Source organism: Giraffa tippelskirchi, chromosome 3 (genome assembly GCF_054371585.1).
Source record: "Giraffa tippelskirchi isolate mGirTip1 chromosome 3, T2T-mGirTip1v1.2.pri, whole genome shotgun sequence".
NCBI lineage: Eukaryota > Metazoa > Chordata > Mammalia > Artiodactyla > Giraffidae > Giraffa > Giraffa tippelskirchi.
The window spans coordinates 107,495,961-107,521,176 of NC_137277.1; the positions used below are offsets into that span (position 1 = coordinate 107,495,961).

The 25,216-nt window shown below is 38.9% G+C and overlaps 1 protein-coding gene and 1 long non-coding RNA gene across 15 annotated transcripts in view; one reads left to right on the forward strand and one right to left on the reverse strand.

Moving 5' to 3' along the window:
* Window positions 1-25,216, reverse strand: part of LOC145542948 (uncharacterized) — a 564,353-nt gene that overhangs the window by 293,480 nt on the left and 245,657 nt on the right. The gene's annotated exons all lie outside the window — the stretch shown is intronic.
* The window catches only part of LOC145542949 (uncharacterized), a 79,292-nt gene that overhangs the window by 44,937 nt on the left and 9,139 nt on the right, over window positions 1-25,216 (forward strand). The window contains exon 4 of the long non-coding RNA XR_014080306.1: window positions 22,509-22,591. This is a non-coding gene — a long non-coding RNA (uncharacterized LOC145542949). The remainder of the gene's footprint in view (window positions 1-22,508; window positions 22,592-25,216) is intronic.

Sequence of the window (25,216 nt, forward strand, 5' to 3'; positions counted from 1 at the left end):
AATTCTTCATACTAAGTATTCTTTGCTATATGTTCCAAACTTTCAGTAAATTCCATTGGCTATTAGAGAGCTACATTGGTATTTAATATTGATGAAAAGCATATAAAGGCAGATGACTGATTCCCTAAGCCATAAAGTATGACTCTGAATTTGAGGTCGCTGCAGACTATCCTTTACAAAGTTGAGAGAAATTGGAATTGACCATACTTTAGCTGACAGCCCCACGCTGGGGAGTTCTGATGGGTTGCAGATCACAGCTGATTATTGACAAGGGGCTTTTGGTCACTTCAGATCATTTCTGAGGCTTTCTTCCTTTTACAGAACAGCTCAGCAAAGCACTAGGTCATGTAAACTAATGTGTTCTGTAGACTCCAATGCCTTTAAACTGGGAGCTATGATGGAACAAGAAAGAATAAAGAGAAGCACAGAGACTCCTATTTACTGAGTTCCTATTCTCTGTGTTAGACTTGAATGAAGTCTTTAATAATTATTATAGAAAATTTCTCCTGAATTAGTTTGAATTTCAAGAGTAATTAGTTTAAGCCAAAGAGATTCATGTAGTTTTTAACCAATGAAGAAACTTTTCCCAACAAAGCTATTATCCCAAACTTTGTGAACAACCATGGCTTTGCTATACCAAATTAATAGTTTTCAAAGGAATTTATGTGCTAATTTCAATTTCACTGTCAATCCCATCTGTTATTGCTTCAATTCTGAATTAATGAGGCAAGTTAAAGCTGGAAAATGTCACATCATCTGAGGGCACTGTTCTTTTCTAAGGTCGTATAAAATGAAAGAGTACTTTGGTCATAATTCAACAATCCATCCCATTTTATAGAGTCGTAACATGTTAGAGCTGGAAAGTTTATAAAATATCATCAAATCTAGATTTATAAGTAAAGAAACTGAGGTCCCAAGAGGTAAAATGATTCACTCAAGTTCTTGTAGCCATTGTTCCTCATCCATTGCTTCTAGCTTTACAAGGTCTAGACTTAACCTTTCATTCATCTGGATGCTACGTTCTGCTACTCTTCACAGGTAGATTTAGGGACTCCTCAACTTTCCATTGCTCCTGCTGGTTTAGGAACCCCTGAGACCATGTCTGTCTTACCTCTCTGTCTAGATTATGAATTCTTTCTAGGCCACAGACCATAGCTTAACTGTCTTTACATCTGCCCATGGTGTCTTATTCACAGCACATATCTAATAGATTTTTTTTCATTTACTTTTTTTAAAATTATTTTCTATTTTTTAACTTTACAATATTGTATTTGTTTTGCCATACATTGACATGAATCCACCATGGGTGTACATGTTTTCCCCTTCCAGAACCCCCCTTCCACCTCCCTCCCCATCCCATCCTTCTGGGTCATCCCGGTGCACCAGCCCGGAGCACCCTGTATCATGCATTGAACCTAATAGATTTTATTGTTTCAGATAAAATATCCAGAGAGATACAAAGTAGAGAGTTTTATCAGGCCCTTAGAAAGAAAACAAATCTAGAGAAGCTGTGAACCATAGAGGAAACTTAAATCATTACTGCTTTGTAACTAGGCAAAGAAAACCTTTGCTTTTGCTTTGTATGCACAGTAAGTTTTCCCAGGAGTTGAAGAGAAAAAGCAGCAGTAAACTAAGCTTCTGCCTCACCCAGTGATGGCCCCACAAAACAAGCTACCGGTCAGGGGGACACCGATCCATAAAAACCCCCGTCCAGTCAATTTTGCCCGGTGGTTTGGAAATGTGCCCATCTTCCAGGGAGCTAATACATTTGGAAAATAAATGGCACTGCTCTCCCTCTGGGTTCACTCCAAGTTTTTCCCACTTCGCCCAACAAATCAGCACATGGTCTCACTCAGGGTAATCTCACTTTAAAAGAGGAGATTTCTAAAAGTTAGCGCAAAGAACAGGAGAGACATTTTACCTAGTTTGCAAAACCATAACCCTGATGTATACAATCTTCAAATGGAAAGGTCCTATTGAGACAAGACCAGTTCACTCAGAGAAGAAGACACTCCATCGTTATCCTCATCTCAAAGCTATTTTAACAAAAATTCTGACAGTAATGCACAAATGAGGAAAAGTCGAAAGAAAAACATCCTGTTGTTGCACAGCTAATGGAAATGTGTAAGATCAGAGAATAAACAAATTGCTCTATATTTGGAACTTATCAGACACTGTTAATCATTTGTTAAAAATTGTCTGTGTCAGGAAAATCCAAAATATTCTCTTTGGCTATGCCTCCCTTCCTTTTTCTCTCTGTATTGGTCTTCACAAAAAATTTTGTTTCTCTGTATCTATTAAGATAGCCCCGTGGCATGATCTAGAAACCTAAATGTGTTTCTCATAAATCATTATGAACTTTTGTCTTCCAAACAAGGAACTGCATTTGCCACAAATAAACAAACAATTCCCAGAAGATTAAAGGTCAGGGCAGAATTCAGAAAAGTTGCACAATGTTACTGCACATTTTAAGCACAGGAGGAAAGTTCTTCAAACTTACACATTTCACAGAACAAGTAGAATTTTAAATTTTTTGTTTCAAATTAAAGCTTTGTAACCACAGTTAATCTATGACATAGAACAGAAGGTGAAGTTTTAAAAAACAGAATTAAGAAACTTTCATCTAATGACATTTTGATTCAACAAATATGGGGGAAAAAACCTTAAGAGTAAATATTTTAAGATGGAAACAATATACTTGGCACAAATACATTTTTAAGTTTAATGCAAGAAAACTTTGCATTCCAAATCTGTTGCACCAACTGGCATTGAGTTTACTTAAAAGATAGTTTTTTATCTGAGTAGCAGTTCTACTCTGGGTTTTCCCGGAAGCACTGTTCAGCATCTCCCTTACATTCCAAATAACTACAGATGCTGTTATTCACATTTAAATTGGCAAATGTTTTCTATCCTAGAGGATTTCATGAAAATGCTTTGCTTTTTTTTTTTAACAGAAATTTGTGCATTAGGAAAGCATGGTTGTATTAAGAATAATTGGAATGAATCTAAGTCTTTAAATACCTGTACTTAAAAATTAATGTAAATTCTCATAAAGAATTGACCCTATGCTACAGAACGTTTTTACATAAATGCTGGCAAAGATGAGTTGCATACAAAATTCACTTTTTTTCATGAAGCAAGAGGAAATTCCTTGTTGTGCATAGCTAATAATCAATATTCTAGAAATGTGAACAAAATTTAAACTACATTTTTTTAAAAAGCTGTGGTATTTTAAGGCTTCTCTTTATTAAATTCTTTCATGGTACAGTTAAGACATCACCTTGAAAAATTAAATCATCAATAATACTGTCTACACTGAATAAGTTTCCTGAAAATTACTGAATTTATTCCTTCAGTGTCAGCTTTTCCTTCTCTACAAACTATTCAGCTATAAATCTGTATTGAGGGCTTCTGGGTTGTAAAATGCTAAGTCTTCCCTACATTTTCAAATAAATAAAATGATAATCACCTTGTCTAAGCACTTAAAACTTTTCAATATACAGTTTCTGAATCTATGTATAGAGCATCCTGCATCCCATTTGGAGATTCTATAAATAAGACACATAGGCCTCGGCAGGATTATTGAGGGTCCCTGAGCTTGGGACTCTCCCAGAATTAGGTCAAATGCCACTAGACTCTAGCAAGTCTGTGTACTAATGGGTCTTTGGAGAACATTAAAATTCCAGCAGGAAGAAGGTTATATTCATTTTAGTTTTAAAGATTTTCCCTCCCCTACCCTGCTTTATTTGAATGAGTGGAGTTGCATAGGAGCCCATCACAAACATGAAATTGGCTTTTGGTGGATTGTTTGCTACCTTAGGAAGTGCAAAGAAAAAAAATATGACCAAAAACAAGGGTGATAATGCTGTTAATGAACACAATTTTGTATAACTGAGTAGCAGTTTCTTCATGGGGGTGTTCAGAGTTGACCTCAAAGGAAAAGTTGGCTGTCTTCCTTGTACACTGGTGCACCCTGACCAAGGTGAGATATTCAAAAGACTTAACTGGTGGCTACTGTAGATGTTGCTGTGGATTTTAAACAAGGTAGTAATGTGAAGTTGTATCAACTAGTACTGGGTTGTTAGTTCCATTTTTTGCTTTATTTATCAAAATGAAAATAGTTTTCTTTTTAATTATTAAAGTAATCCATGCTGCCTGAAAAGAATTCAATTTAAATAAGAAACAAAAAAATTACTTATAATCTCAATACCAAAAACAGGCATTAATAACAGCACTATTTGTTGTGTGTATACATGGTTACACATAGTTAGAAAAAAATAGGACAGAACTGTGCATACTGCTTTGTAATCTAATAATTTTTCATTAAACTAGTAATATAGTATAGTCTTTCTGTAATATATATATATCATATATTATAAATAATTTTTAATATATCAGTATAATCAATCATTTGTGTGTGTGCTTAGCTGCTCAGTCATCTCTGACTCTTTGCAACTCCATGGACTATAGCCCACTAGGCCTCTCTGTCCATGGGGATTCTCCAGGCAAGAATAGTGGAGTAGGTTGCTATGCCCTCCTCCAGGAGATCTTCCCAACCCAGGGATCAAACCCAGGTCTCCCCATTGCAGGCAGATTCTTTACCATCTGAGCCACCAGGGAAGCCCAAATTAATCATTTACATATTAATAATTTAATTACTATTATAACAATGCTTATATATTAGCAATATTAATATGTTGAATTATATACAATATATAATAAATAATATAATGTTTTTAAAATTTGTATGAACATACCATAATTTATTCAATCTGCCAGTGATTTGTATTTGTTATTTCTAATTTTTAATTACACAAACCTGCAATGAACATTCTGGTGTGATTTACTTTGCATACTAGTCCTATCATTTCTCTAGAAGAAAGTCCTAGGAGTGGAATTCTTGGGTCAAATGGTATGTACATTTTCAAGACTTCTGATAAATGTTGCCAAACACTCTTTCAGAAAAGTTGCAATCATTTTTACTCCCATCAGCAGTTTAGAAGAATGCTTATTTTCTGTTTCCTCTTGTTATCTGGGAATGTAGTTAGTTATCCTCATATTTTAAAAGCAGTACCAGTTTAATAAAGAAAATTCAAAGTTCACTTTTGCCTTAATTTGTATTTCTTTGGTTATTATTTAGATTGGATATCATTTCATATCTTATTTCTTCCTTATTGATTATTCATGTCGTTTACCTTTTGGGTAGTTCATTCTCTCATTCCTTTGTCAGAGTGTTAACTGTCAATGATGTGACCTTTGTGTGCCATGTAAGTCACAATGGTCTTTTTTCCCAGTTTGCCCTTCGTCTTTGACCTTGACTTCTTTTACATAATATTTTGTAAGCTGCTTCTAAATCATTTCTAAATCATGTGATAGATAGATGGGTGGAAATACACAAGATCTCAGAATTAGCATATAGCAGAACAGGTCCAATCTTGAATTCACGTCTTTTTTTTTTGCAATGTCAGTGCTCTGTATTTCTCAAGTTCTGATTGTCTTGAATTTGGCCTGTTTAGTTCGTATTACCCACAAACACACTGCTTCCTAGGTGGCGCTAGTGGTAAAGAATCTGCCTTCCAATGCAGGAGACACAAGAGATGCAGGTTCAATCCCTGGGTTGGGAAGATCCCCTGGGAGGAGGAAAAGGGCAGCCACTCCAGTATTCTTGCCTAAAAAAATTTCATGGACAGAGGAGCCTGGCAGGCTACAGGCAAACAGTCAGACACAACTGAGAGACTAAACACACACACCCACAAATACAGAACTAGCATTTGAAAATCGACTGTCTTACTATCTAAGGACACTCTTCTTCTCCTCCATACTTCTTGGGAGTTCTGGATCATGATAAACAATATACTTGCTCTGTACACTCCACAAGACCAAAACCACACCAGCTGAAGCTGGCTACTTTCACCATCACACAGTGGCAAGCATTCCCCTTTCTGTGCACAGCAGCACTGAGTCCTGTAATAATATCCATGGGAAGACACAGTTCCCAACTTCAGGGATCTCTTAATCCAGGTAACACACTTGTCAATACATCTATATGCACAGAGACAGAAAATAAATCCTGGAATTCAAGCAATTGCTCTTGTACATATCCACTCAATAAATATTTCCATAAGACTTTTATTTTGTGATGATAGTAAGTTAATATTTACTGTATGTCAGACATTCTCCTGAGTGCTTTGTGTTTGTTGCTCATTGAATCTTCACAGAGACTCTATGCTATAGGTACTATTACAATCTTCCTTTAAATGGGGGAAATTCTGAGGTGCAGAAAGGTTAAGTAACTTGCCCAAGATTGTACACTTTATAAGTGGAGGAAACAAAAGGACTCACCTTAGGTTGTCCGGTCCCGGAAGCTGGGCTGCCTCTTAGCCCCCTGTTCCTCTACAGCATAAAGTACTGGGCAGAGAATTAAATACACAGGTCCCCATACTGACTGCAGAGAAATAATCCATTCAGCCTGGATTTTGGAAGTGAGAGATTCAGAAAATCCCTTTTAGAGAAGGGGTGCCAAAATGAATGAATGGAGAAATGTGGACTTTATAATCAAAATGCAACTTTTTAATGCTGAAAACTCAATACATGAAAATAAAATTTATAAATGTAGCTTGTTTTTCTAAGTCCTCCAGCATCCTGGGGTTAAATGTCCTTTAATGCCCCAAAGCAAATAATTCAAGCCCTTATCTCACATGCTGTGGGAAGATCAGGGCCTCCACGTTGTTGGAAGGATTTCCGAGGAACTTGTATTCTGATTACCACTTGTTCCAAATTTCTTCTCCTGACTCATCTTCCTCAACTGCTGTCCTTGTTTCCCTCTGTTTCCCCTGTCCTTCCTCTGACCTTTCTTAAAGGACCTCTACACAAGCCTACTGTACATAGTCACCTTTTACTGAAGGCTGAGTATAGTATAAGTGAGGGGGAAGGAAGGAAACTTTAAATTATGTTTTAGACATCACGATCCTAGTATTCCATAGCTACACAGTCTGGAGTTTCTCATAAGCCATTTGTCTCCCTGAGTTCTAACTACTGCCAAAGTACAAGTCTTCTATTCTCTACAGAGACACTTCTCCTGTCTCTTACACCTTTCCTGGCACCCACACCCAAGTGGCTTGCATTCAATATCCAACTTCTTGTTACCACAAGCTAAGAAGAAAGCTGGTTCTTTGTTCCCTGTTTCATACAATCTTCTACAAGCCTCACTAGCCATGGTGGAGGGAGAAAGTGGTTATCTCAAAACCACTGGAATTTTTCTCCATCAGAAGACTTTATTCCTCTCCCAACAATGTCATCTTTTAGAAGTAACTGCCATCTCTAAAAACAATGTTTTGTCTCTCACACAAATGTTATGAGAAGATAAGTTCAGTTCAGTCGCTCAGTCATGTGCAACTCTTTGTGACCCCATGGACTGCAGCATGCTAGGTTTCCTTGTTATTCACCAACTCCTGGAGCCTACTCAAACTCATGTCCATCGAGTTAGTGATGCCATCCAACTATCTCATCCTCTGTCATCCTCTTCTCCTCCCACCTTCGATCTGTCCCAGCATCAGGGTCTTTTCTAATGAATCAGTTCTTCGCATCAGGTGGCCAAAGTATTGGAGTTTCAGCTTCAGCATCAGTCCTTCCAATGAATACTCAGGACTGATTTCCTTTAGGATTGACTGGTTGGAGCTCCATGCAGTCCAAGGTACTCTCAAGAGTCTTCTCCAACACTACAGTTCAAAAGCATTAATTCTTCAGTGCTCAACATTCTTTATAGCCCAACTCTCATATCCATACATGACTACTGGAAAAACCATAGCTTTGAATAGATGGACTTTGTTGGCAAAGTAATGTCTCTGCTTTTTAATATGCCGTCTAGGCTGGTCATTGCTTTTTTCAAGGAGCAAGCATTTTTTAATTGCATGGCTGCAGTCACTATCTGCAGTGATTTTGGAGCCCCCAAAAATAAAGCCTCTCACTGTTTTCATTGTTTCCCAATCTATTTGCCATGAAGTGATGGAACTGGATGCCATGATCTTAGGTTACTGAATGGTGAGTTTTAAGCCAACTGTTGCACTCTCCTCTTTTTTTTTTCACTCTCCTGTTTACTTTCATCAAGAGGCTCTTTAGTTCTTCTTTGCTTTCTGCCATAAGGGCGGTGTCATCTGCATATCTGAGGTTACTGATGTTTCTCCCGGCAATCTTGATTCCAGTTTGTGCTTCTTCCAGCCTGGCATTGCGCATGATGTACTCTGCATATTAGTTAAATAAGCAGGGTGACAATATACAGCCTTGACATACTCCTTTCCCTATTTGAAACCAGTCTGTTGTTTCATGTCCAGTCCTAATTGTTGCTTCTTGACTTGCATACAGAATTCTCAGGAGGCAGGTCAGGTAGTCTGGTATTTCCATCTCTTTAAGAATTTTCCACAGTTTGTTGTGATCCACAGAGTCAAAGGCTTTGGCAGAGTCAATAAGGCAAAAGTAGGTGTTTTTCTGGAACTCTCTTGCTTTTTCAATGATACAGCAGATGTTGGCAAGTTGATCTCTGGTTCTTCTGCCTTTTCTAAATCCAGCTTGAACATCTGGAAGTTCACAGTTCACATACTGTTGAAGCCTGGCTTGGAGAATTTTGAGCATTACTTTGCTAGCCTGTGAGATGAGGGCAATTGTGTGGTAGTTTGAACATTCTTTGGCATCGCCTTTCTTTGGAATGAAAACTGACCTTTTCTAGTCCTGCGGCCACTGCTGAGTTTTCCAGATTTGCTGGCATATTGAGTGAAGCACTTTCACAGCATCATCTTTTAGGATTTGAAATAGCTCAATTGGAATTTCATCACCTCCACTAGCTTTGTTCGTAGTGATGCTTCCTAAGGCCCACTTGACTTTGCATTCCAGGATGTCTGGCTCTAGGTGCCAACAGTAGTAGATATAATGGTCATCTAAGTTAAATTCACCCATTCCAGTCCATTTTAGCTCACTGATTCCTAAAATGTCAATGTTCTCTCTTGCCATCTCCTGTTTGACCACTTCCAATTTGCCTTGATTCATGGACCTAACATTTCAGGTTCCTATGCAATATTGCTCTTTACAGCATTGGACTTTACTTCCATCACCCATCACATCCACAACTGGGTGTTGTATTCAAATTATAGAAATAACATTTCTCATCACAGGATTTATTTATTAAGTAATATTTCTACTGTCTTTAGCTGTTTATAGAGCATCTGAAGCATGAAGAAAAGATACACCTTGCACTGGGATGTCAATCTGGGAAGAAGACGAAACTTCCTGGATGTAATTCAATGCAAAGAACAAGATTCTGCAAGTCTTTCCTCTGTCCATGACAAAAATCTGTAAATTGGTGGTTTGGAGCTCAGGCTATATTTTTATCAAATAAATAGTAGTTAGTGCTCAGATCTGAGAAGGCAATGGCACCCCACTCCAGTACTCTTGCCTGGAAAATCCCATGGACGGAGGAGCCTGGTAGGCTGCAGTCCATGGGGTCGCTAAGAGTCGGACACAACTGAGCGACTTCACTTTCATTTTTCACTTTCATGCATTGGAGAAGGAAATGGCAACCCACTCCAGTATTCTTGCCTGGAGAATCCCAGGGATGGCGGAGCCTGGTGGGCTGCCGTCTATGGGGTCGCACAGAGTTGGACACGACTGAAGCGACTTAGCAGCAGCAGCAGCAGTGCTCAGATTATCCCAGAAAGACCTATTTAACCCCCACTGTGACTGAAAAATGGTAGCAATTACACTGGCCTGAATTTGGGATGCTAGGAGTAGGAGACTCACTGGCATAGGAAAGAGAGGAAAGAGGGAAAGTTAGTTTACTTATACTCATGACCCTAGACAGTTAGAGTTGCTGCTAGTTACTGATGTGTCATCTGTACTCTTCTTCCACCTCTTCCAACTCTCTCCTTAGGCAGGTGTCACCCATGTCCTTCTCCAAGGCACCTGCCCAACCTTTTACCTTTCCCTCACCATAACAGTGATCATGAGTGATTCCTTTTTTTTTTTTTACTCAAAAACCCATTCTCTCAGTGGAGACAGCTTCAGTCCAGTGGCAAGAACAACTATTAGCTGATTCGCAGTAAAGAACAACTAATATTGTCATCCTTTCAATGAATATTTTCCTTTTAAAAATAATAAATACTCTCAAACATGTTTTGATCTGGTGAAATTTAGTGCACCAATGCAAAAAATGTGAAGAGTATAGAAGGAAATTTTTCCAGAAATGGGAGGAAGAGGAGTATAGCATAGAGAAAATAAATGAGTCATGAATGCCTGGGATTGCATCCCTAGGGTGAAGTTGATACATATTAAAAGCATCCAGTTATCTGTCTGTTTGTTTTACTTTGGTTCCCTTAGGGGCAGCAGCAACCCTTTGGACAATAGAGACAGTTGTTTAAGAGTGTAATTCTTGTTTAGATGTTTTAGGAGCATGTCCATTGCCTAAATTAAAGTATATCTTTTCCCTAGCAATGGCGAAAGCCAAAATATTTTAATAAATTATTTCAGTGTAACATTGAATTATGATTATTTCCCATCTACTTCCCTATATTTATGGTACACAGCATAACCTACACACAATGTAAGCATCATGAGGTAAAAAGAGCAGAGTCCTGGACTGTAAATCAAGAATCCTTCATTTGCCCTAGATGTGCCCATGATGAAGAAGCTATAAAGCAAAGACGATAACATCAGATGTTTCTTAAGGTTTCCTTTGGCCCCAAAGTCCCTTACTACTTGATCAGTCTATTCACAGCCCAAACATGGTCAAGGTGCACTGGCAGATCCCCCTTTTAAACTGACTTACTCATTCTCCCAGCTGCAGAGAATGTTGCCAACAAAACCCCACCCCAGAATGGCACTCTGCCGAAGAAACGTGCCTCTCCCTGGGGCATCCTAATTCTAATGACTGGTCAGTGCAAAGGTATAAAGTCAGAGCTCCTGTCCATGAGCAGTCCTAAAGGCCTGCCTAGCTCCAAAGCTTGTAATGGGACGAGCGAGGATTTCCTTGCAATTGGACTTCTGCCAAATACTGCTGCCTTTACTTTCTCACAGAGGTTGTTGCTAAACAACAAGGAATCGAATGAGTGCAAGTCTCCCTCACAGAGTCTGTTTCCCCAGGAACTCAAGTTGAGAAGGTTGGTGCCAGGAGTGGTTCAAAGAAGCAAAACCTAAAACTAGACTTTAAAAGTGGACCCCACCGCTATACATGTGTGTGGGTGCTAAGTCGCTTCAATCATGTCTAACTCTGCGGCCCTATGGACCTTAGCCCACCAGGCTCCTCTGTCCAAGGCATTCTCCAGGCAAGAATACTAAAGTGAGTTGCCATGCCATGGCCTCCTCCAGGGGATCTTCCCCCCATCAGGGATCGAATCCGGATCTCTTATGTCTCCTGCATTGGCAGGTGGATTTTTTTTACCATTAGCACCACCTGGGAAGCCCCCACTACACATGAGGAGTATTTAAAGTTATTCCATGGCATGCTATAGCGGTACAATTGTTACAACTTTCGCTGGTGGTCAACAGAGATGCAGTAGCACCTTTGGAAGGGGGGGTGCCCCCTGGGTGCAATACCACAGATGTTAAAAAGTTTAAGGAAAGCAGTAATTATGAGGACAATGAAATTATTAACACCTACTGAATGCCATCTATTCACTGGAAAGAGACAGAGAAAGTCTGATCATGATTAATCACCAATTTAAGGCCAAGTGTGAAAATCAAAGAGCCTGCTGGCAACATGATGATTCTGATCTCTAGGAGGGCAGACTAAGCTAAGCCTTTGGCCAGAACTTAATTATAAAGGTACTGGAGCACTAGGGAAAGTTGAATTCTCATTTCCAGTCAGTGGTAGGCTAATGTCAGGGCAATGGTTAGGAAAGGATGGGGCTCTGAGACTATAGTAGAACTATCTGAATCCATGAACTCAAGAAACTTGAAATCCTAAAGTCTCCTGAACCCTCTAGACCTATAAACAGGACTTGCTTCTCTCTTTGCAAAGCTAGTCTTCCCCTTTTACTGAAGACAATACAAACGCCTTTGCCTAGGAAGACTACACATGCTGCCCCTCACCCAAATTAGGATTCACCCTGCCTTCTCTCCTGTCACCAGACCAATAACTTGGGTCATGTCATGATATGAACCAACCTGGGGACCTGCTGGGCCTGCAAAGGGAGAAAACGGATAATATGTTGAAGGAACCACAGGATCTGGTCAATATGTGCCAGTAGCAGCTGGATCTGTATGGGGCTGGGAATCTGTATGGGACTGGGCCTTGAAGGTGTTGGGTCAGTATGAGGGAGGGGTTCAGGACACAGAGATGGATAAGGGAGGGCTTATCATTAAGGGGACACTCTCATGTACTACGGGTTTTAACATCCTAACAAGAACTCCAGAAAATCAGAATAACGTGCTGCTGCTACAATAGCTCTTAGAAACTAGGAGAAAGTGACGGCCCACTCTAAGGAAAGGAGGAATTTCAGGACTACGGCTGTGGGTGGTAGAACAAATGGAGCAAATGGGCATATCAAGTGTAAGATCTGAATGCCAATAACCTGGTCATACTCCATCAGAGGTTTGGGAGGACACGTCATTTACCAAAGGGATAGGAAATGTGTTTGTAAGAAGAATACAAGCATTCAGATTATGAAGCCTCTTCCCTACAGATGTTAAAAGGTTTAAGGAAAGCAGTGATTCTGAGGACAATGAAATATGTAACATCCTACTGAATGCCATCTATGCACTGAAAAGAGACAAAGAAAGTCTGATCATGATTAATCACCAGTTTAAGGCCAAGTGTGAAAATCAAAGAGCCATCACATTTTTCTACATGGTTTTTTTGTGTCCTCAGCCTAAAGCTACCCCAGGAGTTAACCTTTGACTCAGGCTTCTAAGGTGTGAGCGTGCTTCCCTCCTTCTTTCTTCTAAAAAACAGCCAATAAGAATTTAAAAAATCACACCTAGGACAATAAGCCCACAGTAACAAATCAACACTTGGTTTATTGGAGATAGAAGTTAGCTGGACTTAGTACGTAAGGAAAGGATCGTTAAACAGAGAGATTCAGAGACAGAGTTTAACAACAGAGGCTAAAATAGTTCCAGTGTGTATTTCAGTGAATTTCTCTACTGAATCTCATTAAACCTTTATCACTAACATCCCATAACAGGTGTGCCTATAGAGTCTAAATTTAATATCTGCCAAAGAGTAATTCTGAAAGGTTGAGTGTGGAGTAAATATTTCCTTTTGAGGTAGTGAGAGGCATGGTTCAAAGGGGAAGGAGATTGAAAGGAGGATTAGGAGAGTTTGAGGACAGTGAGGTGAGGGGATAAAAGGGAATGACTTAAAAGACTCTTCCAGTGAGCGTGGTTTCATGCAACCAAGAGAAAAAGGAGGTTAAATGGATTAAGGTGCAGTTCACAGGTTTGATCATACCCCACTGTGAAGCCAGGTATTTCTGACACCTAATTACTCTTGAGTTCTCTTTTCTGAGAGCCACTGCTTGAGAAGGCATGCAAGTGGAAAAGCCATCAATGGGCTGCAACCAGATCACTGGGAACTTAAGTAACTGCTGACTGTTTAACTGTTACTCAGCCCTGTCATCCAGCTGTTTTCAGGAGACAGCTATGCCCTCTGGCCCTATAAAACGCCCTCTTTTCCCCAGTCTGAAGTGCAAAGGTCAACCAGCACTCTGAGTGTCGCCATCCACTCCACTATTTCACCTCTTTCTCCTCTGTCCTCATTGTAAGCACACGAGAAGGAGAAGCTCTTGGATACCTGCCCTCTGGAGACCTTCCATGCTACCGTGCAGTGTGCTCAGCCGCTTCAGTCGTGTCCAACTCTGCGACCCCATGGACTGTAGCCAGCCAGGCTCCACTGTTCATGCGATTCTCCAGGCAAGAATACTGGAACGGGTTGCTATACCCTCCTCCAGGAGATCTTCCTCACCCGGGGATCGAACCCACATCTCCTGCGTCTCCTGCGTTGCAGGAGGATTCTTTACCACTAAACCACCTAGGAAGCCCTCCATGCTATTCCTTAGTGATAAATGGGAAAGGGGGAAACATTTGGTTGGTAATTGTAAGCCACTGCCAAGCCTTGCCCAATGGGACATTACATAAACCAAGTGTTTTCTAGATTAAGGCAGCCTCGGCAAACAGAATATGACTGATAAACCATAACCAAGAAGTTTCTCATGAAGAGCTTGGAGCTCTCTGTAGGATTCCATTTCATTAATCACTTGCTGAACACGAGTTGTTTCAGCCATGAGACAGGTGCAAGGTATATAAAGAAAAGGGAAGCACAGAACCTGTATTTTCAGTCTGGAAAAGAACTGGAGAGACAGTGTATGTGAGGTTTAGAGATTCAAGATCTAGATAAAGTTGACCTGAGTTCAATTTGCTGCTTTATCATTTACCTGCTTTAGAACCTGTGTAACATTCCTTAACTGTTTGGATTCTCAATTTCCCACTCTGTTAAATGGGGATAAAGCTCCCATATTTTTTAAAAAGAATTAAACAGGGCAAAATAAAGAGCTAGCACTGTCTTTGGTATGTCAAAAGCACCCAACAAATGCCAGCTACTAATACAATAGTTATTCAGGATGAGGGTAGATAAGTGTTGACTGAGACAATGGCAAAGGCATTCTAATTAAATGCGCTAAAATACCCAACACCAAAGCCATCTGGGTTAAAGTCACAGGATGCTGTCCTTATTCAGAATCAGTTTCCCATATTCTGATGCTCTCTATGTATTTTCACTTCTGTCACTGGTCGAGATTTCAGCAAGTGCAAAGAAGCAGAGAATAAGTAAAATATCCACAAGTTCTGCATCCACCCTGGATACCAGCATGTCCTGTGTACCTGCAGGTGGGAGGTGTGAGTTTAGGAAATCATGGGGGAGTGACTGACAAGGAAGAGGTCCAACAAAGGAGTAGAACATATGAGTCCTCCCCTTGACCAAATTTTAATCTTATTCCAAACTGTAAACTAGGTTTATATTAAAAGGAAAACAAATAAATATGTTACCCTCTAAGGGATAAAAATAGTTTTTCTTCAACAATTACCTTCTCTGTGTACCCTTTGTTTTAACCTAAAGTAAAAACAACTTGTCAGTGTTTGGGTTTATACTGGTAGGAGGATTTCTCCCAACCCTCTGAAAGTCTACTACATTTTAAGTAGGCCATTGCCTCTTTTGTTCTTCCCTGGGGCTCAGTGGTAAAGAATCCACCTGCAATGCAGGAGACATGGGTTCAGTCACTGGTTCAGGAGATTCCCTGGAGAAAGAAATGGCAAGCCACTCCAGTATTCTTGCCTGGGAAATCCCATGGACAGAGAAGCCTGGTGGCCTACAGTCCATAGAGTCACAAAGAGTCAGTCACGACTTACTGACCAAACAACAATATTGCCTCTTTTACCTACATGCTATTGCACTGCTGTTTATAAGTCCAAATATTCCAAATTATCATATATGAAGAAATTATGAGTATGTTTATTTCTTGAAAAATTTGAAGGCTAGTGGAAATAATGGAATAATGCCAAAAACACAGTTCTATGATGTCAGCAGTCAGTGAATATTTTATTAGTTGTTCACAGTGTACATGATGCTTATATTAGATATACTTTGACAAAGATGAATTGTAACAGAAAAATTTAGTTCAATCCAATCCAGATAACATACTCCACCAGGAACATATTACTATAAAGGGTAATTTAACCCTGGAAGATTCAGATGCATAGAAGTGGTATTCTTATTAAAAGGTTCAGGTCTAGATTTATAATTAAAATTATAACTGTCTTAACAGTAATAGGAATGCTTTTTTTAAGGCTTCAAAGCATTTGCTGGAAAATGATTATTTGATTCAGCAGTTGCTTAAGACAGTCAACTAAGATGTATGCCTTGAAAAAGAGCCCCATGTCCAGACCATAACCTTTAAGAGATGAGAGGAATAATCTGAACCTGTAACAGCACCGACTGCTATGCTCAAAAGTATAAATATTCCTGTCTTTGACTGGCATTTAGCATTATAAAAGAAGAATGATGTCCTCTATTACAGCAAGGAAAGAATCATCAATTCAGTTTACACGAAGATTTTCTAGGTCCTTGCATCAATCATTTCATAAAACTATTGATTAAAAGAAATAGAAAAGGAGTGAAATGGCATAAATAATAGAAAAACACTGAAAACCTGCACACACTCAGTGTTTTGAGCTTATGATGCAGATGTAAATTCAAATTTAACCTTCAAACACAAATGTCAGGGAATGTGTTATCACTTTACTGAACATCCAAGGTCAATCAATTACTTCCATCTACTTAGTATAAATTAGACATGCATTATAGAAAACACAAAAACCTGGGATTCAGAAACAGGTTTTACTTTTTATTTGAATGTTAAATTTACTTGTATTTTTAAGAGGACATAGTATAAGTAAGCAGTTTGAAGAATTCTCAAAGTGAAAACACAAAATGGATCCATGAGGAATAAAATATTATCACCCCCTCCTCCACCAGAAGCCTCCTGTAAGCCCCTTCTGAGTCATTAATTTTTCCTCCTTCTTCAAAGGTAACAGTGGCTTATTTCTAACACCAGTGATTAATTTTGCCACTCTGTGAACTTTATATATGCTGAATTATACTACACATGTGACTGTGTGCCTGGCTTCCATTGTTCAACAATAGAGTATGAAAAGCATCCATTTTATATATGTTTGTAGTTTGTTTTCATTGCTGAAAAGTAATGTTATACATTACTTATAAAAGTAATTTATAAATGCACAAAGATATTAATCATTCTACTATTAAAGGGCATTCAGATAGTTTGGAGATAATACAAATAACTTCGCAATGGATATTCTTGTACATGTTTCTGATACACTTATGCAAACATTCTATAGAAGACATTCCAAAAAGAAAAATGCTGAATTATGGGGTATGAGCATATTTACTATTTAGTAAATTATGACAAATAGTCTTCCCAAGTAGGTGTAACAAATTACATTCCTATCAGCAATAAATGAGAGTTCTAATTGCTCCACCTCTTCACCAACACTTAATAAGGTCAGTCTGTTTAATTTTTAGACATTCTTATGGGTATGTGGTTACCAAACCACAGAGGTTTAAATATGTGTGTCCTTGATGACTAATGAAGTTGGGGACTTTTACATATACTTACTGACCATGCTATATGTTACATCCCCAGAACTTACTTATTTTATAACTGGAAATTTGTACCCTTTGACCAACATCTTCCCATTTCCCCAGCTCTCCCCATGCCCTGGCAACCATCATTCTATTCTTTGTTTCTATGAAATTCAGCTTTTTTAAGATTCCACATATAAGAGAGAGCATAGAGTATTTGTCTTTCTCTGTCTGAATCTGTTGAAAGGATCATATGGTTTCTATCCTTCATTCTTTCGATGTGGTATATCATGCTTATTGGGCTTCCCTGGTAGCTCAGCTGGCAAAGACTCCACCTGCAATTCAGGAGACCCTGGTTCAATTCCTGGATCAGGAAGATCCCCTGGAGAAGGGATAAGCTACCCACTTCAGTATTCTTGGGCTTCCCTGGTGGCTCAGACAGTAAAGAATCCACCTGCAATGTGGGAGGTCTGGGTTAGAACCCTGGGTTGGGAAGATCCCCTGGAGAAGGCATGGCAAACGACTCCAGTATTCTTGCCTGGAGAACCCCCAAGGACAGAGGAGCTTGGTGGGCCACAGTCCATGGGGTTACAAAGAGTCAGCCATGACTGAGCAACTAAGCACACATACATGTTTATTGATTTATGTATGTTGAGCCATCTTTGCATCTTAGGGATAAATCCCACTTGATTATGGTGTATGATTCTTTTAATATGCTATTGAATTCAATTTGATGGTATTTTGCCAATAATTTTTGCATCTATATTCACTAGGGATATTGGTCTGTAGTTTTCTTATAGTGTCTTTATCTGACTTTGGTATCAGAGTAATTCTGGCCTCATAAAATGAGTTTGGAAGTATTCTTCTTTATTCAATTTCTTGGAAGATTTTGAGAAGAATGAACATTAATTCTTCTTTAAATATCTGGTATACTCTACCAGTGAAATCATTTGGTCCCGGGCGTTTCTTCTTTGGGAGATTTTTGATCTCCTTAATTATTATTGGTCTGTCTAGATTTCCTATTTCTTCATAACTCAGTCTTGATAAGTGATATAGTTCTAGTAACTTATTCATTTCTTCTAGGCTATCCAATTTGTTGGACTTTGACTATATCATCCCAATCCCTCCTGGCCTGCAAGGTTTCTGCAGAGAAATAAACTTGATAGCTTTACAGTTTTCCCTTATTTGTGATGAGGGAATTCTTTTGCTGCTTTCAGTATTCTCTTTGTTTTTGACTTTTAACACTTTGGCTATAGTGTGTCTTAGACTAATGTTCTTTGAGTTGATCTTGCCTGGGGTCCTTTGAGCTTCCTGTATATGGATGTTGGTATCTCTCCAAAGATTTGGGAAAGTTTCAGCTATTATTTTTTTAAAATATATTTTATTGACTTCATGGCATCCCAAAGTTCACATAGGTTTTTTGGCTTTCTCTTTTTCATTCTTTTTCTTTTTGTTCCTCTAACTGGCTAATTTTAAATGATCTCTGAGTTTGCTGCTTCTTTCTACTACATGATCAAGTCTGTTGTTAAATCTGTCTATTGACTTTTTCTGATTTTTCATTGTATTCTTCAGCTCAAGGATTTCTGTTTGGTTCTTTTTTTTTATGGTTTCTATTTTTTTTTTCACTAAACTTCTCATTTTGTTCATGTGTTGCTTTCCTGATTTCATTCTGTTGTCTATCCGTGTTCTCTTGCATTTCATTTATTTTCTTTAAAATAATTATTTTTAAATCTTTGTCATGCAAATCATAGATCTCCATTTCTTTAGAGTTAGTTACTGGAATTTTATTAGTTTCCTTTGGTGGTATCATGGTATCATATTTGCCTGATTCTTTGCGATCCACATAGTTTTGCACAGATGTCTGTGCATTTGAAGGAGCAAACTTCCAATCTTTTTAGACTGCTTTCAGAAGGTAAAGACCTTCTGTCAGTTCTCTAGGCTGATGGGATTATCTCTGGAATTGAAGTCATACTGTTTTGGAGTCAGTTATGAGGCTGTCTCCAGGTCTGCAGTGAGTTCTGCTATTGGTGGGCTTGTTACCAGGCATCCAGGCAGGCATGGATTCTGTCTCATTCCTGGGTGGAGGAAACTGCCTCCAGTACTTTGTTCTGTAGGGTGGCAATGGAACAAGGGTCTGCTTCAATGTCCAAAGATGAATCCTCAGATGGTGGGCCTAACCTTATTACCAGGTATACAGATGAGTGTGGATCTAGCCAGGTCCCTGGGAATGTTCCTGGCTGATCACTGGATGGGTCCCTGAGTGGGTAGGACTGGCCGTGGACTGTGGCTGAAAGCCTCAGGACTGTTTCAGGTTCCACAGCCAAGCTTGAGGTCTGCAGACTTGGTTCTGGAGGCAGAGATGGGCATGTCTCCCTCCAGTGGGCTGGGCTGGCTGGAGTACTCTTGATTGCAACTCAAGAAACTGAAGTCAAATGTCTTTAAAGGACACTTTAAGGATTTCCTGGGTCTTATTTAGGAGCATCTCCTTCCAGGTTTCCCTGCTAGCAAGTCTGCTGGCTGACTGTGAGTAGGACTGGAACCAAATTAAGACCCCTTTCATAACCTAGAATCTGACCACGTTTAGTGGGCTTACCTTTAGGGACACCTGGACTGCAGCTAAAAGAGGCTGGAGAAGGTTCACAGACCACTTTAGGGTCCGCAGCTGGGACTAAGTCTGTATGCCTGTTATATGATTCATTGGTAGGCTTGACTCCTCCCAGGTCCCCAAGCATATAACGGTGGTAACAGGACCAAGGCCAAATGGAGCTGCAGGCAAATTCTCAGGTACAGAGCTATCTTCAGGTCCATAGTGGGACCAGTCACCTGGGTATGAGCCTGCCTTCTTGAAATGGCTCCCCTCAGTGTTAGACTAAATCAGAATTTAAAAATCTCCCACCTGGATTCCATGGGCTTTCCTACCCCACGGCTCAGGGGTAAAGAACCTGCCTGCCAATGCAGGAGATGAAAGTTCAATCCCTGGGTAGGGAAGATGCCCCGGAGAAGGAAATGGCAACCCACTCTAGTATTCTTGCTTGGGAAATCCCATGGATAGAGGAGTCTAGTGGGCTATAGTTCATGGGGTAGCAAAAGAGCTGGACAGGACTTTGTGACTAAACAACAACCTGGATGACATACTTCTTTGTGGATGGAAATCCTGGAAACTATGTTGGCTGAAATCTCTGTGCTTTCATAAAAGCCTATGGTGATCTTAAAAATCTGCTACAAGGCAGCGTGAACTCTATATTTAGGGATTGAGGGAGCTGAAGTAATATTATTTGTTTCTCAGATAAGGGAATTAAGCCATGCACAAGACAAATTATAGCCAACATAAACCTATATTTGTTTCAAATCTCTATACATTTTACATGAAAGTTGTTTTTTTTAGCACAATTTATCAGGGAAATTTCCAGATTTGCTGAATTTTGGAAGTCACTGCCTTTGGCAACACTTGCTTCAAGTGCTCTTTAATTAATATTTCATAAGATGATGTACATATATCCTGTTGATTAAAATCATTGAATTTCTTCTTTACATTCTTGGACCACTGCCAAAAATAATAATTACTAAATTTAATAAGCCACATATCAGACTTGTAGTAACTGGTAGAACAAGTTGAGATCCTGTACAACGTGACTTGGATAGAACAGATTACAGTGGGTTGTTTCCTCTTCTCCATTTAAGAAATAGAAACTATAAACAGAAGATCCATAGGACAATAGCATATATAGAGGTGGGAGTCAGTATGAAGACTTAACTCAAGGAACTAAATAACACAAGTGCCACTGAAACACAGGAGCATCAGAGGTAGCAGAGTTGAATGAAGTTGCAGAGGTGAGCTTGAGTCAGAGCATGCATAGTCTTGAGAGAAAGTCATGATAATTGTAGCTTTCTACTAAGGGCAATGTGAAGTAAAAAAAGAAACTTAAGTCAAGCAGTGGCATGATGAGAACTGCATTTTTAAATGGTCTCTAATACATTAGAGGGAAGTGAGAAGACAGAGTAGGTTTCTAGGCGGTCTAAGAGAAAGATGGTGAGTAGTGGTACAAAACGGAAAGAAGACAATGGGCCCTGAGAAATATAAGGGCACATCACCCTTCTTGCAGACCATATCCAGGTACATACACCATGGTCCAGCAGAATACAGCCACTGGCTTTCATTCACCAGCTGAATACCCATGAAAAATCTGGGATCACTCCTCATGATTATTAGCTCTAAATAGGACTTGCCAGCTCAGGTTCATAGACTGTGTAGTATACTGTGTTGGGTTGATTTCGAAAGAGGCAGCAGAGGAACTGCTTGTGATAAGTCATGACGTGTGCACTTTGCCTTCTAAAGATGGCGTGTGGGTAGGCAATGGGAGGAATGTTCACTGCCAGCAGGACACAGGTGCAAGGGGAAAGGCTCACCCACTCCCTGTGGGCCACTGACTTAAAAACTTAAAACACCTGCCAAATCTGTAGCCTTAACCAGGCTAGCTGAGCAGCCCTTTCTCCCACCTCATGAAAGGACTGTTACAATCAATAAATAAACAGATTTAATCAGTCAAAACTTGCTTATAGGCAACCCCATGAAATGCACTATGTCCTTAGAAGGAATCCATTAACCTTTTTAAATGCAGTTCCAATAGCTCAACACAAAGCCCAGTGCAATTATCCTCTGAAAAGATAATCATAAGAAGGAACAGCAAGGCTTATCTCATGATAGAGACCATCAGAGTCTTTATAGGCAAGAGGAGAGAGTATAGGCACAAATGTTTTGTGCATTATGCTTAAGATAATATAATTTCCTTCAAGGCCTAAGTTGGGTTGGGAAACTACAACCTGCAAGCTAAGCTCAGTCCACCATCGATTTTTTTGAGTAAAGTTTGACTGGAACACAGTTATGTTCATTTATTTATGTGTTGTTTCTGGCAATTTTCAAGCTACTATGTCAAAGATAAACAGAAGCAACAGACTGCATGGCCAACAAAATCTAAAACGTTTATCATCTGGCCCTTCAGAGAGAAGTATGCTGACCCGGGTCTAACTCTAAACAGAGCTTAAGAGAGTAGTAGTCTTCTTTTGGGTTTCCCGGGTGACTTAGTGGTAAAGAATCCGCCTGCCAACATGAGAGATACAGGACATATGGGTTCAATTCCTGAACTGGGAAGATCCCCTGGAGGAAGAAATGGCAACTCTCTCCAGTATTCTTGCCCGGAGACTCAGGCTCCCATGGACAGAGAAGCCTGGCAGGCAGCAGTCTCTGGGTTTCCAAGAGTCGGACACAACTGAGCACACACACACACAGGCTTCTTTCAGTCAACTTTTATACCAAGTTCTTGATGGTCATGCCTATGGATATCACTCATAGGGAAACTTTTTCATCTAGATTCCTTCCATTGGACACTAGTTAAGAGATGGTTGAAATGGAATCATTGATTCTTCTCGAAGTCCAAAGATGTTGTTCTTACCGTAAGTATTTTTGTGTGCTTAAATAGCACAGGTTTTCATTTTAAAAGATAGCTTGTGAAATTATGCCTTTTGAAATAAGAAATTGAGAAAATTGCTTTTTAAAAATTCCCAAAAAAGGCTTCTTTAAATCAACACTTGATAAAACAAAGCTTTCAAATTTTCAGGCTTCATTCAACTGTCCCTGGCTCCCTTAAATTCACAGTCCACCAATAGAAAATATGTTAAATAGTAAGAAACCTGTAGTGGATGGTACTATTTCAAATGACTTTATAACACCTGTTTAACATGAAAAACTCAGTGGCAACTATTCTATTTATTGCCACAGGCAAACTGTAATTCCATTCCTACTCAAATGTCCTGTGTAAAAACAGTCATACAGGCTCCTTACTAAGAAACTGATACCCAACAGCTTGATTTATATTCTAGCTCATTAACCCAGCAAACATCCTGAAACAAGTCAAATTAAATGCCTTTGGTGTTGGCACACAGTAAGTTGGTGTGAATTTGATTTGATTCCTGACATTATCTACCTGAGAAGTTTAAGATGAGAGTTTGGAATCAGTATAACTGAAGGCTGGCAGGACTCTTAAGAGTCCTGTGACAGTAGCCACACCGCTAGCATTTAGCAGACTTCATGAGAGAATCCAGGAGTCCTGTTTTTGACTAAAACACTGGAAAACCTTTAAAAGCTTGACAAGACCAAGATGGGATACAAGAGGCAAAACTCTCACTGATGGTGGGAGTGTGAACTGGCATATCATTCTGAACCACAATTTGGCATTGTTGTGTAAACTAAATATGTGCATATCCTAAAACCCAGCAAGTTTACTTCTAGGTATGTACGTAAGGAAACTCTTGTACTTGAACAATGAGTTATAATAAAAAATGTTCAATGCAACACTGTGACCAAAAAAAAAAGAGGAAATAATCAAATGTTTGTCAATGGGAATAAGTGGATAAATAGACTGTAATACATTCATGCATTGGCATATTATGTAGCACAAAAACTGAATGAATTAAAACTACAGTCTGGAAGAATCTGAAAAGCAAAATGTTAAATGAAAAAAGCAAATCCAAGAGGAATATACATAGTATGAGGGTTAACTTTATGTGCCAACTTGGCTAGGCCATAGCACCCAGTTTTGGGTCAAACACCAGTCATGATGTTGCCATGAATGAATGGTATTAATACTTAGATGATATTAATATTTAAGTCAGCAGACTTTGAGAAAAGCCCATAATGTGGGTGGGCTTCATTCAATCAGTTGAAGGCCTTGTGAGAAAAGCCTGAGGTACCCCAGGGAAGAAAGAACTGCCTCCACACTGACTCTGGACTTGAGCTTTAACATCAGCTCTTCTCTAGGCGTCCAGCCTGTCACCCCGTCCAAGATGTCAGACTTGTTGAGTTCAACAATCACAGGAGCCAATTCCTTAAAATAAAATAACTTGAATGTATGTTGGTAGTAGAATATATTGATAGTAGTAGCTGATTGTACATGTGCATATTATGTAATATTCTGCAAATACTGATGGGAATGAATAAAATTATATTATACCCACTTGTTGGACTAGATGGCCATAATATATTTTTAGTGATAAAACCAAATTTCAGAGTAATCTGTTCAGGTAAATTCCATGTTTGTTTTTAAACACACACACACAGAGTGTACACCTGTTTGCATATGGTTTAATAAACACTGAAATATCTGAAAATAAAGATGCAAACAATTAACACTGATTAGCTCAATGTGGAATAAAGAGAGTTGAGGATAGTAGCTTTCATTTATATATACTTTTTTGTTTCACCTTGAAAAACAATCAAGTATTACTGTCATAAAATAAGGCAAATTCAGCTAGAAAAATGAACTCAAAGTTCTCATTGAGCATCTAAGGTCTTTGCACAGTTGATCACTAATTATATACAAACTTTTATTATAATCTTTCTTTTTAATAATTAACCCTAAATCTGAAGATCTGCTTTCAAGTGGATCTACCAATTTTTGCTCTCCATCTGAGCCTGACATTCAGTCTTTGCTTTACATTTCTCCAAAGGCTTTTTTTCTCCCTTATCTATTTCTCAATGTATGCAAGAAAGAGCTAATGTGAAAAAGAAAAATGTGTTTAAATTTTTGCCTGTCATTTATATGATTATCTATTTTTATTTTTGTTTCTCTCGATAGTTCCCTAAGAAAATGTGTAGATGAAATGAAATACAGATGTAATAAGGTTTCAATGCCAGGAGGTTATTTAAAAATTTTTACTTGCTTTTATATATATTTTAACAGATTATAGTAAACATTCATCTCTTTTACTGTTGCCTAGTAGTTTGAGCTGGGTGTCACTTTATTTTGATAAAGTAACTATAATTACTCTCAAAGGAATGATATCTCTTCCAATATACAAGATTAGTATAAATATTATTAAGAACAAGATTACATGATTATATACACAAGAATAAGAGACTGGCTAATCCTCTCTGTGACAACTGCTTTGAATTACTTTCAAAGAGTAGATATAAATAGTAGACCTATTTCTGTTGATTCATTCACAATTTCTTGCTAATTTTCCCTCGTAATTTAAAATCAGTATTAAGCAAAATAATATCCACATCTAGCCACTTCTGAT